Source organism: Strongylocentrotus purpuratus, unplaced genomic scaffold, assembly GCF_000002235.5.
Source record: "Strongylocentrotus purpuratus isolate Spur 01 unplaced genomic scaffold, Spur_5.0 spur5_scaffold_7, whole genome shotgun sequence".
In the NCBI taxonomy this organism is placed as follows: domain Eukaryota; kingdom Metazoa; phylum Echinodermata; class Echinoidea; order Camarodonta; family Strongylocentrotidae; genus Strongylocentrotus; species Strongylocentrotus purpuratus.
Genome location: NW_022145613.1, coordinates 37,927,364 through 37,937,870, shown reverse-complemented (window position 1 = coordinate 37,937,870; position 10,507 = coordinate 37,927,364). Strand labels below are relative to the sequence as shown.

Sequence of the window (10,507 nt, the reverse complement as noted above, 5' to 3'; positions counted from 1 at the left end):
TCACAAGAGAATGACAAGGGATGTAAGAATAGGCCATTGAATGCTTGGCTTCCATATACATGTATTTAGAATATTGATCTCTTAAAGCTTAATATCAGTATTTCTGTTTTATGAAAGATAATATTAGGTAATCTAATTGATGATTTCGTTTATGTTTGAACAAATTCTTTTTTACAAAATGTCTTATGAGGAGGGGAACATAATTTTTTTTTGATTGAAAAAAAAAGAAGTGAGAGGGGCATGAGCCTGTACATAGGCCTTAACGAAAGAATATGAATAGTGACTGCGAGACGAATACATCTGCATGTATCAGCGCAGCAGTTAACAATGACTTATGGCATACACAAAAGAAGAGAATGAATATCAGGGAAAGTATTAATAATGATAATATTCTGGGTTTATATAGCGCTTGTTTCTAAGCACTTTACAGATACAGATGTATATCTTTATCCCGGTCATCGGATTCAGACTTGCCCGTACATAATGTATGCACATAGAGGGGCTAGGGAGGAATGCATGGGAAGAAGAGCAAGGGATATTGGAAAAAGGAGAGATAGAGAGAGAGAGAGAGAGAGAGAGAGGGCTGAGGGGTGAAGGGTGGGCTGGGGGTAGGTGGGGCTGAGGGACGGGAAAGAAAGCAAGGGAGGAAGAGGGAAATAAAGGAGTGAGTTGGGAGACAGAGAAAGAGAGAGAGAGAGAGAGATAGTAAAAGGAAGGGGGAAAGAGAGAGAGAGAGAGAGAGAGAGAGAGAGGAGAGAGGAAGTAGATGAAGAAGAGGATGAGGAAGAAGAATAGACCAAGAAGAACAAGCAGAAAAAGAAAAAAAGAAGGAGGAGGAGGAGGAGAACAAGGAGGAAAGAGGGGAGATAAATCAACGCATGTGAGAGAGGATACAATACCTTACGGTGATATAATAGAAATAAAAGTTTGTGTAGCAATACTATTTTTCTTTTCCTTTCGTATTTCGTTTCGTTTTGTTCTTTGTCTAATTCTATAACAATTCTATTCATACATAACAAAGAGTTATATACACGTCAAGGTCTAAAATATAATGAGGTATGATGTAATTTTTTAATTTATATACAGCCAATTAGAGCCCATTAATTATAATGTTAATGAATATTCATATAACTCTTATGCGCTGATCTCATTTGCTGGTTCTAGGACACCTACCCCCTGGACATCCACCCCCGAATAACCATCCCCAGTCAACTATCCCCTAGGACAACTACCACCTAGGACAACTACCCCTAGGGCAACCACCCTCTAGGACGACTACCCCCGGGACAACTACCCCTCAGACAACTACCCCCTACGACAACCATCCTCTAGGACAAGTACCCCCGTACAACTATCCCAGGGGGTAGTTGTCTGGGGGTAGTCGTCCGGGGGTAGTTGTCCTAGGAGGTAGTTGTCCTAAGGCATAGTTGTCCGGGGGTAGTTGTCCGGGGGTAGTTGTCCGGGGGGAGTTTCCTAGGGGGTATTTGTTGTAGGGGGTAGTTGACTGGAGGTGTTTATCCGGGGGGTGGATATCCAGGGGTCCGGACACGTTTCGAATCACATGTGGAACCAGCGTGGAACCAGCTACAGTTAGATAGATTGAATCAGATTGCCGATATTACTTTCTGAAACAATTAGTATTATAGCAAGGATTAGTCAATCAGCCTGTGTGTGTGTTTGTGGGTGTTGTGTGTGCGTTTGCGTGTTTTTTTTTTTTTTTTTTTTTTTTTGGGGGGGGGGGGGGGGGGTGTTTGCATGTATGTGTGACAATGTGATACGTACAGCATGATAAGCCGCTTACGGCAGGGGGGGGGGGGGTAGGGAGGTTCATGATGTTTTCAGTGATTCAGCTTTTTTCTTTGTAAATATGTTTTAAAGTTACATAACCTTGCCATTTACTTATAATCAGTTTTGTGCATTTTTTTTTTGTACGTCATGTGAACTTGATCTCGGTTGGCGGACTCTGGGACCAGCTTGTTTGTAGGGCTCTGTGCGCGTGAGACTGTATCGTATCCATGCATAGGCGCCGGAAGTGGGGTGGCAGGGGGGCAGGTGCCCCCGCAACCAAAAAAGTGGGGGGGGGGGGGGGGGCAAAACGCATTTTTGCCCCACCCCCAAAACGCCCCCCCCCCTCCAAAAAAAAAAGAAGCAGTAAATGAGTTGTACAGATGGTTGTATTTTTTAACCCAAAAGAACATAACATAAATAAAAACCAGAATTAAATCACATATAAAATTTCATTCAAAGAAAAGGAAAGTTAGCAGGATTTAGATTTCCTTAACATTGCGCATGCCACCTATATTTATCAATGGAGGTTTTTTTATAATAGCGATACGCGCATATCGTGGACATATTGTAAGAGAATAGGAAAGCGTGTATGTTTTTTGTTATAGGGGTGAGAAAATATGAGCCCCTGAACGCTGGCGTACTGATGGGGGGTATTTCTTATTCGATACCAGTGATTTACAAATGTAGCTGAAATGACATGAATTTCTAGTATTGTTTCTCATTTTTTTTGTGAGTCATACCTTTTTATGCGTTTGTTGGAAAATTAGAAATTCCCAAATTTACAGTCGGGCGAAAAAATATGCTTATTTAGAAGCCTTTATGTCATGGTCTGCAAAACCGCTGGGCTCGAGCCCCCTTACTTTTTGAAAAAGTATGTTACAGACAAAAAGAAAGACAGAGAGAGAGAGAAATTAAGTGACCTTCCAATTTCACAAATGAGGTATCAAAATATGCTCATTTGACCGTAATTAAAACTTAAAAGCTTACGTGGGCTCCGCCCCCGCACTCACCAAGGGTCCTAAGGCGGTCCCCTGGATGCTCATCTGACCGTAATTAAATACCTAAAAACCCCGAGCTTCCGGGGGCTCTGCCCCCCTGGACCCCACCAAGGGCCCTAAGGCGGGCCCCTGGATGCTCATCTGACCGTAATTGAATACCTAAAACCTCTGAGCTTCCGGGGGCTCTGCCCCCTGGACCACATCAATGGTCTTAAAGAGGGCCCCTAGATGCTCATCTAACCGTAATTAAATACCTAAAACCACTGAGCTTCCGGGGGCTCTGCTCCCTGGACTCTCCGCCAATTAGTGACCTGCCAGTGTCACAAATAATATAAATATGCCTATCTTTACGTAATTTAATGCCTAAAAACCGTGACCTTCCGGGGGCTCAGCCCTTTGACCCCCTGCCGAGGCTCAGGCCCTGGATCCCAAGCCAATTCACGCTCTACCTGATCGATAACGTTAATACTCCACTTTGAAAAACGTTCCGCAGGCCTGCATGTAACGTGTAAGAGTGGTGGTGATGCAGATTTTTCTACTGCCCCCCCCTTCCAATTTGTTTTGCCCATTGCGTCACTGCCCCTGGAAGGTGAGCCCCCTGGAATGTTTGCCCCCCCCCCCCCCCCTCATCCCAAACTGCTTCCGGCGCGCCTGTATCCATGATTGTATCACACTATCTGTCATATTTTGAATTGCGCAGATCCTTGAAACACGTTGGTCTCTTTGCCAATCCGCCGTGATTCAGAGGTTCATCTTCCCAGGGGCCCAATCACAAACATAGCATTTTAGGGTCCCAATTTGACTCATGTTTGTTCGTCATGATTGCTAGGTCTGCTCTCTTTTTAATAAACTGAACTGAACTGAGCTGAGCTGATGTAGGTTTTTTGTGAAAGAACAACGTGAATAACAGTGAAACACCCCGCCCAAGTTGGCCATTCGGTGGGAAATATTCAACCCCGTGTCAATGTAAAAATGCGTGTTGCGTTAAGGCTCATTACCCTTGAAAGTGTCGTGTCAGCTAATTTGGATCATGTTTGTTCGTCATGATTGCTATGTGTGCTGTTTTTTAATAAACTGAACTGAAATGAGCTGATGTAGGTTTTTTGTGTGAAAGAACAACGTGATTGACAGTGAAACGACCCGCCCAAGTTGACAATCCAGTTGGACATATTCCACCCCGTGTCAATGTAAAAATGCGTGTTGCGTTAAGGCTCATTACCCTTGAAAGTGTCGTGTCAGCTAATTTGGATCATGTTTGTTCGTAATGATTGCTATGTGTGCTGTTTTTTAATAAACTGAACTGAAATGAGCTGATGTAGGTTTTTTTTTTGTGAAAGAACAACGTGATTGACAGTGAAACGCCCCGCCCAAGTTGGCCATCCGGTTAGAAATATTCCATCCCGTGTCGATGTAAAAATGCGTGTTGTGTTTAGGCTCATTGCCCTTGATAGTGTCGTGTCAGCTAATTTCCAAATTTTATTTTAATGAATGCTATACATTCTTATCTTATTTACTTGCGTTACGAACTTGAACTTGAACTTGTGACGATATTAATTGCTCTTGGTGTAATTGATTATGAGAACCTGAACATCTGAATTTAACATTAAGTTATAAATATGTTCACTAATGCCTTAGTCTCACATCTTCTCTCGGTTGCCTATACGAAGCCAGCACTGATCTCCACACTACATCTACATTTACCAGTACTAAACCAGTAAGTTATTTTCTTTGATGGATTTGATGATCAAGATGCCAATTTACTTTGAATGATCGTTTTAATACTTGTTTTCATTTCGAGCCAGCAGTTTCGGATAAAAGTCTACATCCTAACGATTGACATGTTTTATTTTTTTTTGCAATTTGAACTTACATCATTTTTAAGATCCTAATGTAACATGTGATTCGTTTTGACCTCGAAGTTACTGGGTTGTTTCTATAAAACTATATTAAAAGCTTTTAAACATTTTCCAAAAGATTTTGCGTGCATCTTTTAGGTCCAACCAAGTAATTGCTAGGATACCTACACAAATTTAAAAAAAATAAAAGCGAAAGGTTATAGAAAATCAGTTATTTTGGGTTAATTAGTTTTCTCAATACGGTCATGACATGGCGGCACCATTAATGTTTCATTTCTCATACGTGTTCAGAGTTCATAAATCAACATCGCAATTCTACATGATTCGAAGTAGCTATTTATATGAGTTTGCAGGTATTTGAGATGTAATGTATTTTTTCAGAAAATTGCAGTCAGTAATTTTTTTCCTGATAACTAAAGAGGTTCCTCTGATTAGTCAGGAAGAAACGTTAAAATTGATTCTGTCTTTATCTGGTAATTTTCCTCTCATGATTCCAGAGGAAAATTACCAGAACAGGTAAATTTGTCACTAGCTGCATGCGAAGAAACTGTGAAGAACTAATTTTCAGCAATTTATCCTGATGTATGTTATGTTTATTTGATTGCTAGAAATGAAAGTTCTCCTAGTCGTTCTCCTAGCCACCGCTGTAGCTTCGCAACTGATTGCGCCATTGATAAGAGTTGATGAGCCAATCCCTGGGCGTTATATCGTCAAACTCAAGGTGAGATAATTAATATTCTGTACCGGGGGGGGGGGGGGGAATTTAAGAATATGTTTTTAAATTTCATAATGATATATATATATTTCAAGTTTTGTTATTTTCTACCATTATCATCTTTTACTCAGCGTTTAATTCTCTGGGTTCTCCTCCTTCTGTATGTCTTATTTTCGCATCCATCCCACTCTTCTTGCCATCTTATCTTCATCAAACATTTCCCCTCTCATCAAATGAAAATTTATGAAGGAAATGGGGGAGGGGGGGGGGGTCATCCTGCGACCAGTATATAAAAATAATTTAACCACGTGCAACTTTCTTTGCTGAATGCGGAGGGGGCACCAAAATGAAACGTTACAACTATGCTTTGTGTTGGGTGCTGTTCCCAGTATATTTACAATTCTATCATAAAAATGGAAGTGACAGCTGGCAAAGAATTCAAACAAATATAAGAATAAACATGAAACTATTTGAATAAATATGAGTTTTCAATTGTTAAAGTATAACATTTAATTAAGGTTCAATAACAGTTTTTAAAAGCTGTCTGTTAACTGGGACGATAGTCACAAGAACCAAGTCAGTTATTTTAACCCACAAAATATTAGATAGAGTCCAACTAAAGTGACATTTTACTTCATACCCTTTTAACTCTGTCAGTGGCTTTGTGAGATTATGTCATACCACGGCATAATTAGGATCGAAACAGTGTCATAAAACGTTTGAAAGAATGTGTGATGTCCCGAAAACAATAGTGAAAGAATGTTATTTCCAATAGTAAATTTGTGAACGTTTTCTTAAGTTTTCATTAACATTTATGTCTAAAATAAGCTCAACATGCAAAGCACAGAGACAACATAACCTGGAGGTGACAAAATTAATTTAAAAGAGTGAAATTATGTGCCTTTTTATGAAAACAATATTCATGAAACGACATCTTGCATAATGTACAGGAAGGACGGAAGTTGGATGATGTCGCTTTCATACTAGATGGCGCCAAAATTCTACGCACATACAAAGATGTGTTCAGTGGATTCGCCGCCGATCTCAGCGATCATCTGGTTGAACGAGTAAGTAGATCCGATGTATTTTGTTTGTTTTTAAATGTTTTTCTGACGGTCAGACGGCTTTACGGCCTTTACAAAGACGCACGAGGGCCGCTCGAATCTTACATTTACTGTTTGCAGTATCATATCGTGCTTTCCAAAAGCTTTCATTGTATATCATTGTTGGAATGAAACATAACCTAAAGCTTTTCAATATCTTCATCCTTTTTCGTGTATAATTACGACTCTATTTTTTTTATTAATAAGTTAGTGTAGATTTTCCTCCGGATTCCTACAGAGCTCATATTTAAATTGCACAAATGACATTATTTAGTTTGATAGAACGGGTAGAAGAATCCCTGCAATCTGATTTGTCAATTACCATGTAAATAATTTACTAGATACACGCGATATAGACACGATATCGGAAATCGATACCACCGATATCGTCATTATTTATTTTTCAGAATTTAAATATTTGCCTTGCCACATAATGCATAGCCGTCCAGAGGATTTTTTTTATGTTGGGGACCGGGGTAAAATGAAATAAATTATTGAAAATGTATTGCATTTTTTTTAATTTTTTTTTTATGGAATCTGCCCCCTACCCTAGCCCCCGCTGCGTACAGTCATGGTTCAGTGACAAAGCAATAGCCTCGTAACTTTGAGGCCCCATGATCAAAATCGTGTCGATGTGCTATATTAGTGCCCTTTTGTGGGGCATTAATCCTCATTACTGTCATTTGTGACTTAAGGGCGTAGGTCCCCTAGTTGATATGAATAGTAGCAAAAAATAGCAGTCACGCAAAACACACATTGTCAAATTATTATTCAATTAAATCTGAGAATGTATACTATTATCTAGATCTATTATTTTTAAATTATTTTTAAAAATAATTACATGAATTGGGGTAAAACAAAAATATTCCAACTATATAAGCGACAGTGTACTACTATTACTACTACTACTACTGCTTCTACTACTACCACTACTTCTTCTTCTTTTTCTACTACTCCTTTTTCTACTACTCTTACTCCAACTACTACTACTTATACGACTACTATTACTACTCATATTACTTCTACTTCTACTACTTCTACTACTACTACTACTTCTACTACTACCACTAATAATAATATTAATATCACTACTATACTAATACAGCTACTAACACATACTACTTCTAATGAACATTTCAACTATTTATAATGCTTCTACTACTACTATACTACTAATATTAGTCCTCCTTCTCTTCTTCTTTATCCTACTGCTACTACTACTACTAATACTACTAATACTACTGCGACTCTTACTTCTTCTTTTTCTATTACTAATACTACAACTACTACTACTTCTTCTACTATTTTGTAATTTAAATTGTATATTCTTTCAAATTTGACACTCAGTTTTTCATTATCTCACTAAAAAAATATTTTATGTAGCGCCCTCTGCAACAAAACTCAGCTATCGCTATTTAACTCGAGTTGCCTCGTTAACAAATACTTTAAACGAGGGCTCTGGATAAAATAGATACATCATTGAATAATACTAGTATGGTCATGCATGATTGACAATTTTCAGCTCCGTAAATCTGATGCCGTTGAATTCATCAAAGAAGACGGAATGTCATACGCCAGCGCAGTTGGATCACGGGGGCCGTTCGATCCCGGTAATTTACTATACAAATATTTCATGGTTTTTTCGACGATCTCTTCGGTTCATAAGTTAATAGCTATTTTAATTCCGGGGAATGAAGGCTTCTGTTATGCATTCTATCAATCATTCTCACTGAATCTCTTATCAATTTGTTCCCCCTCTTTTCAATTGATCAATTCAAACTCAATACCTCCTCTATTTTTCTTCTTCTTTTTCGTTTTTCATTTCCCTCTCATCCCCGCTAAACTCACTCTCTCTATACTGTCTCTCTATTTTTCTTTGTCTCTCACGCTCTCTCTTTTTTCTATTCACCTTGTTTCAGTATCCTGTTTGACTCATTTTCCTGCTAAGATTAGAACCAACTTGAATGTAATATCAGGGTAAACTTCCCCTTTGAATATTAGTAGTGATAAAACTTTTTACCACTCTTCTTCTTCTCCTTTCTATTATCTTTATTGTTATTATTATTATCATGATTATTATTATCATTATTATCATTATTGTTATTATGGTTACATGTCGTTTTTCAGAAGGTTCATATTTCCGAAGGTTCATTATTCCGAAAGTCAGTAATTCCCAAGGTTCGTAATTCCCAAGGTTCGTATTTCCGGAGGTTCGTAATTCCGAAAATGAACTAGGGTTCGTAATTCCGAAAATGAAATAGGTTTTTTAATTCCAAAAATGAAACTGGGTTCATAATTCCGAAAAAGAAAACGGTTTCATAATTCCAAAGGTTCATATTTCCGAAAAAGATGGAAGGCTTAAAAAAGAATAATATAAGGCAAGTTCGAAAGTAAAGAAAATAGAAGGAAAATAACATGATCATGATAAAAAAGGATGAAATTATCTGGCAGCCGCCAGATAATTCTTTCATTCCTGATGTTATGTTGCAGATAGAAAGAGGAAATGAAAGAAGAATAAAAAACATAAAACAGCCGATCATAAGGAAAGATAGAAGGAGAAGAAGATAGAAGGAAAAAAACAAAGAATATGGAAATAAAGATGATAGAAGAAAAAGAAAACAAAGGGATAACATAAGGAAAGATAAAATTATCCGGCGGCCGCATAATTCACCGGTTCTTATTCAGTTTTCATTTCTCTTTTATCTCTCTCTTTTTATGTGGACCCTTGATATAAAAGGGGCGGGGCTGCAGCTCTCAGTTGTTTCGGTCCTCTCCTCCCTCCTTTTTAAGTACCTTAATTCATTTTTAAAATTATGAACCCTATTTCATTTTCGGAATTATGAACCCTATTTCATTTTCGGAATTATGAACCCGATTGCATTTTTAGAATTATGAACCCGGCCTTTTTCATTTTCGGAATTATGAAAACTATTGTATGTTTGGAATTATGAACCCTGTTTAATTTTCGGAATTATGAAACCTTTTTGATTTTCGGAAATGCGAACCTTCGAATTATGAACCCTTTTTCATTTTTAGGAAATATAAACCTTTGGAAATTATGAACCTTTTGCATTTTCGGAATTATTTTTAATCCTTTTTCATTATCGAAATTATGAATCCTTTTTCATCTTCGGAAATACAAACCTTCGAATTATGAACCCTTTTTTATTTCGGAATTATAAACCATCGGAATGACGAACCTTTGGAATAATGCTACAAATGTTCGGCATTATCAACCCTTTTTCATTTTCGGAATTATGAACCTTCGGAAATACGAACCTTCGAAAAAAAAACCTTTGGAAAAACGAATGTCCCCCCGTTATTTTTATTATTATTATTATTATTATCATCATTATTATTTTTATCTTCGTAATCATTATTATACTTCTTATTATTACTCCCCACACAGAATGTGGTGGGACATTCGACTCACCGTCGGGAACGTTCACCAGTCCAAATTACCCAGAAAACTACCCTACCGATGTGAAGTGCGAGTACCTTCTTTCGACCACGGATGAAACGAAAACAATGTACCTGACCTTTGATGATTTCAATATCGATCTATCATTGTCCTGCATGGAAGATTCGCTCTACGTAAATTTTCTCTTACGTTCCTATCTTTATATACTCGAGATTCTTTTTCTAAAAATCAGCTTTCACAACTTCTTTCTCAGTTTTTCGTTCGTTCGTTTGTTTTGTTTCGATTTGTTTTGTTTATTTATTGTTTGGGAATAAAACAGATATTCATAGCCTTTTAGATTAAAAGCGGGTAGTTTCCTTTTTTATAATTTAAATAATGACGAGTATCGTGACTGCCATAACAAATTCAAATTAGTACCAGACATTGTGCAAAGATGAGTATGCACCGCATAGTTATACAGCTTTTGTTATTAGTTATATCACGACAGAGACAGAGACGAACCTGGGTCTTTTACCCAAAGTCTATCTTCGTTTCTCACAAATGGCTGTGCATTAGAGATAGTCTCGCATTATAAATAAGCAACAACAAAAAATTGAAAAAATGCAAACATCATTTATTCAGAAAAA

At 37.7% G+C, this 10,507-nt stretch overlaps 1 non-coding gene across 1 annotated transcript; it reads left to right on the top strand.

Moving 5' to 3' along the window:
• The first annotated feature begins 4,454 nt into the window (after window positions 1-4,454).
• On the top strand, window positions 4,455-6,418 carry LOC100889693. Its single transcript, XR_004062034.1, has 3 exons — window positions 4,455-4,500; window positions 5,251-5,363; window positions 6,308-6,418. It is a non-coding gene; the product is annotated as an uncharacterized LOC100889693 (transcript).
• The last annotated feature ends 4,089 nt before the right edge of the window (window positions 6,419-10,507 follow it).